The sequence below is a fragment of the Zootoca vivipara genome, chromosome 8 (genome assembly GCF_965207765.1).
Source record: "Zootoca vivipara chromosome 8, rZooViv2.hap1.1, whole genome shotgun sequence".
Lineage (NCBI taxonomy): Eukaryota > Metazoa > Chordata > Lepidosauria > Squamata > Lacertidae > Zootoca > Zootoca vivipara.
Window position 1 is genome coordinate 38,088,385 of NC_142591.1, and position 6,000 is coordinate 38,094,384.

Sequence of the window (6,000 nt, forward strand, 5' to 3'; positions counted from 1 at the left end):
TGTTTTGGGCTAAAATAACCACCAGCCCCAGGCAGTATATCAAATAGTCAGGGATGACAGTAAAATAAAATAAAAAATTCCTTCAGTAGCACCTTAAAGACCAACTAAGTTTTTATTTTGGTATGAGCTTTCGTGTGCATGCACACTTCTTCAGATACAGTGAAATGGAAGTTTCCAGGCACTTATGTAGAGAAGGGGTGGGGAGGGGTGGGGATGGGGAGGGGGGATCACTCAGAAGGGTGGTGGAAATGGGTGATTGACTGACTCACCCATTTCCACCACCCTTCTGAGTGATCCCCCTCCCCATCCCCACCCCTCCCCACCCCTTCTCTACATAAGTGCCTGGAAACTTCCATTTCACTGTATCTGAAGAAGTGTGCATGCACACGAAAGCTCATACCAAAATAAAAACTTAGTTGGTCTTTAAGGTGCTACTGAAGGAATTTTTTTTTTATTTTACTTCGATCCAGACCAACACGGCTACCTACCTGTAACCAGGGATGACAGTGTTAGCAAAGTCACTTAAATAATGCAGATGGAGCCCAGAAATAAAATAAACCCTGATAACACTTTACTAGGTGTGACAAATTGAAGCACTTTTGAAATGTTTATTTCTGTCCGGCTGGCAAAGAGTTAACCCACCTTTAGCCTGACTGACATAGAACTCTGATGGGGGCGGGACTGTGCCCGGTTTGAAAGGAGGGAGAGTCGGTTTGGTCAGTTAGGAGGGAGAGGGAGGAAGGTGTGGTGTGGTGTTATGTGGTGGCTTATATGAAGACAGTTAAGAGGCTAGGAAAACTTAAAGTTAAATGTTTGACTGAGTTTATTTTGAACAACTGGAACAAAGCTAATTAATAAATGACACGTTAAAGAATCACTTATGTTTTTAACACAATAAAACTTCATCTCTGTTTTTGCCAACAAGAGGTCCGTTTGTATTTTTCCAGCGAGGTACCAGGACTCACAGCCGTGGTGACTCAAGAGAGGGCCAAACTCACCTCAGGCAGGGAGGTGGTGGTTTGTGTCCTGAAGTTACACGGAGGAGGCTTAGAAGGGTAACCTGAGGTGCCAAGAAGTTGCCAGAGTGCCTAGGGCAAACTTCTACAGTGGGGGAATCCAACTGAGGGAGACCCTTTACAGGAGGCAAGAGGTTATTCCTGGGGGACAGCCTAGAGTTTCTTAAGGTACCAGGCCACGTAGGCTGGAAGGCTCTCCTTACTTAGAAACCCATTAGGAAAAGGGGTTTATTTTTGAGGCGGCAGGAGAAGAGGGTGGGTGTTTTCCCCTCTGGATTCCTGTGTCGCAGTGATAGTAAGGTAGAGTGGGACACGGGTCGTCACATTTTTGGTGGCAGCGTCGTGATCGAAATTCAAAGCTCACGCGCCTAGTTTGGTTTGAGTCTGTCAGGATTTTCCTGTGAGGAAAATGACTCACGTAAGAAAACCCAGAGAGGCAAAAGGAGATGAAAGAACGGAAGGGGCTGAGGGAAGCCCAGGTTCTGAGGTGGAACTGATGAAACTACGAATTGAGATGGCCCGAATTGAAGCTGAGAGGGAAAAGATAGCATCTGAAAGTGAGAGGGAAAAAGCTAGAATTGAAAGTGAGAGAGAAAAAGCTAGGATTGAAGCTGAAAATGAGAGGGAAAAAGCTAGAATTGAAAGTGAGAGAGAAAAAGCTAGGATTGAAGCTGAAAATGAGAGGGAAAAAGCCAGAATTGAAGCTGAGAGGGAAAAGTTAGCATCTGAAAGTGAGAGGGAAAAAGCTAGAATTGAAGCTGAGGAGAGAATGCAGTCAGAGAGGATAAGGGCACAATTAGAACAGGACAGAATGAAGCTTGAAGAGATACGTTTGCGATCAGAATTAACTCGGAGTCCAGTTAATAATGATAGTACCGCAATTAATTTAAAAAGATTCCCCAAATTTGGAAAAGACGATAATGTCGAATCGTTTCTATTTACCTTCGAACGCGTTTGTGTGGAATTTCAAATACCTGAGGAGAACTGGATGCTTTATTTAAGACCTCAAATTTGTGGGATACTAAGCGAAATTTATGCTGACCTGAGGGAAGAAGAGCTGTCATGTTACCAAGTATTTAAGCAAAGGGTCAGGGTTCGATGTGGACTCACGGCTGAACAAAGCAGAAAGGCTTTTCGTGAGGCAAAAAAGGAACATAAAGAGACTTATGCCCAACTAGCTAGCCGCTTAGATAAATTACTTGACAGATGGATTCAAGGGAGTGGAGTGAAGGACTTTGATGAGTTAAAACAATTAATTTGTTTAGAACAATTTTTTAAGCAAATCCCTAGCAATTTACGTTGGTTCTTGAGGGATAAAAAACTGAAAACTGTGGCACAGGTTGCTGAGGTCTTAGACGAACTACAAGGAGATTTCAATGAAATAGCATTCCCAAAACACTCACAGAAGGGTAATCCATGGAGAAACAGAGAAAATAAAGACAGGCAAGAAAATTTTCCTGTCAGGGAATCAGTTTCTGACAAGACAGGGTCTAAGAAAATCACTTGTTTTTTCTGTAATCGTGAGGGCCATGTACGTGCCAGGTGCCCCCTGCTGGTTAAGTCGCAAACTGCACCTACTGCAGCTAAACAAGTAAAACTGGTAATGCAGTCACAGGAAAATAGCTCGCCTCAGACAGAAGGCTCAGAGAAAGCGGACAGTCCAGCTGAGACTACTTCTAAGGTCTTACAGGTCTGGAGGGCTGAGCAGGAGTGCAACCAAGATTACATGGAGCCAATTGAATTAAATGGTCAGTCTTGTTTAGGTTTGAGGGACACAGGAGCAGAAGTCTCACTTGTCAAATCACAATTTGTTCCAAAGGAGCAGTACCTCAAGGGTCAGTCCTATAGTTTAAAAGGCATATGGGGCCCACATTTTGAAGTACCATTAGCTGAAGTTGATATTACCTACAAAGGATTTTGTGGCAAATGGAGAGTAGGAATCCTAAATGAATTGGAGGTACCCTTTTTGATAGGGAATGACCTAGCTAGTCAGAAGCACCGTATTCAAGTGATAACTAGGTCACAGTCTCAAGTCACTGAGAGTAATCCTCCTGCAGTTATAGAGACACCCATAGAACCTAGTGAGGGTGAAGGGCTGATTAGCGTGCCAGTGGTCCAGGAGCACGGTGCCCAATTCTTGAGTGATCAAAAAGAGGATGAAACTATAAAAGAGCTGTGGGGTAAAGCACAAAGTCCTAATGCCGAAGTAACTGTGGAGAACCCCTGCTTATTTACCACCATTGAGGGAAGACTGTATAGAATTTCTAGGAGGAGGAAAACTGCTGCTGTTTGGGAAAGGAAGAAACAGTTAGTGTTGCCAAGAGCATACCGGTTGCAAGTGCTACAAATGGCACACGACGCACCCTCAGCAGCGCATCTAGGCATTAGAAAGACTAGTGATAGAATCCAAGCAAGATTTTACTGGCCTGGGATGGGCAAAGACATCAAAGAGTATTGCAAGTCCTGTGTGATCTGCCAAAAAGCAGGCAAAAGAGCGGACAAAACGCGAGGCTTGTTACAGTCTATTCCCGTAATTACTGAGCCCTTTTCCAGAGTAGGAGTGGACATCCTCGGGCCTATATCCAGAGTTACAAAAAGGGGGAATAAATTTATTTTATGCCTCGTGGATTATGCTACGCGCTATCCAGAAGCAATACCTCTAAAGGACATTGACTCAAAGACTGTAGCAAAAGCCCTCATGTCGGTGTTCCTAAGGCTGGGATTCCCCAAAGAAATTATAACAGATTTAGGGACATCCTTCACGTCCAAGACCATGGAAGAGCTTTTAACTCTTTGTGGGATTAAGCATGTTAAAACTACGGCTTATCATCCACAGTCGAATGGCTTGACGGAGAAATTTAATTCGACCCTGAGCCGGATGTTAAAAACCTATTCCATCAATCATCCTAACGACTGGGATGAGAGGCTGCAACACTTCCTATTTGGTTATCGCGAAGTGCCGCAGGAGAGCACAGGGTTCAGTCCTTTTGAACTCCTATTTGGACGACAGCCACGAGGACCCCTAGACTTGATGAAAGCAGCGTGGTCGGGGGAGGAGCAGATCGACAGCCCTGATGTTGTGACGTATCTACAGGAGCTGCAGAGCGACCTTCAAGAGCTACGGGAGCAAGCTGCTCACAACTTGCAACAGGCACAGCGTCGACAGAAGCAGTGGTATGATGCACACGCAAGAGACAGAACTTTCCAGCCTGGTGACAGTGTGCTCGTGTTAAGAACAAGACGTCGAAAGAAGTTGGAGATGTCGTGGGACGGTCCCTTCAAAGTGGTCGAGAGGATATCTGCGGTGAACTATTTGGTAGAGTTAGATGGGGAAGGGAACCGATGTAAAAACTTTCATGTAAATTTACTTAAGCCTTATTTTGACAGAAATAAGTTGGTGTTACAAGTAAAGGGGAAGATGACCCAAGGAATTCATTTAACTGGGTGGGGAGAGCTGAGGAATGGCACAACTCTAGCAGAGGTGTCATTCGATGAAAGTCTGACCCCAGAGAAAAAGGAGCAGTTAAAAATAGTCCTTGCTCAGTTTGCCCAGATCTTCTCAAACATCCCAGGGAGGACCAGCCTAGCAACTCATGTAATAGACACAGGGTAAGCACATAAGTGGGAAGGAAAACATCATAGCGGACGCCTTATCCAGGTATTTTTGAGAGGTATAGGATGGTGCAAATTATTATATGAAACGGTAATAACCCTAGCAGAACATTTGTGCTTAGGCATTATAGTCTGACACATGCCAAACATGGTTTATCTGTGTACAAGTTTATGAGATGTTAATTTAGTTGACTTTGTAATATGAATGTTATAGAATGCATTGAAGTATTTATAACCCCAAGCCCATTGCTTTGGCATTGCTCTACCGTGTTTCCCCTTTTTTAAGCCGTAGTCATAAAGTAAGCCATGGCAGGATTTTTAAGATTTTTAAAATATAAGACATACCCCGAAAATAAGACATAGGTCTACCTGCAGGGTCGGCGCCCAGCAGCGAAGGTGGGAACGGGGCCGAGGACGCCTCTGGCCAAAAGTTATGGGGGGGTGTCGAGAAGTTCCATTTGGCGGGGGGGGGGAGTTGGAGGGAGGGAGGCACTGCTGACTGGGCTTGTTGCTTCTGTTTTCTTTTCACGTTGTTTGTTCCTGTAAAATGGCAACCCCTGGGCCAAAGCAATTGATCCTCGCCTATGTTGCTTCCCAGGGTGGTGGGAGGGGGGAAAGAAAGAGGGCAAAGATGTCGGCGGGGAGAGAAAACGCGTGAGTCCTCTCCCTTTCTTTCCTGCTTAGCCAGCTTGTGGGCAGGCCGAAGCAATCGAGCCAACGTCTCTAATAACAGAAGCTGTTCTGTCATTAGAGACGTCGGCTCGATTGCTTCGGCCTGCCCACAAGCTGGCTAAGCAGGAAAGAAAGGGAGAGGACTCACGCGTTTTCTCTCCCCGCCGACATCTTTCCCCTCTTTCTTTCCCACCACCCTGGGAAGCTTCCAGGCTGCTTACCGTACTTGATCCGGCGGCCTGCCGGGTCAGCACTGATCAGCGCTGCACAGAGCACCAGATCGAGGATCCGGTCTGCAGAGTCAGCGCTCAGCAGCGCCGTGCTGGATTGAGGAGGCGATGCTCCGTGCGGCGTTGCTGGGCGCTAACTCTGCAGACCGGATCCTTGATCCGGTGCTCCGCGCGGCGCAGCAATAGCCAAGCGCAGCGCGCCGAGCCGGCCAGCACCCTCACCCTCGCCACTGCTGCGGGCACAGGCACGGGCATGTCCCCCACCGGCGCCAGCCTCAGCAGCAACGCCAGCAGCGATGCCTGCATGGTGCAGCTCAGCCCCACGGCAGCCCCTGCGCTCCCGCTCCAGCCACCTGCGTGAGCCATGCTCTACGGCCTCGGCCCCCCGCTCAGCACCGCCAGCAGGTCCACCGCAACGTCGGGGGAGGAGGGGAGGAGGGACTTTTCTGCCTATGCCATCCGTTCTCGGC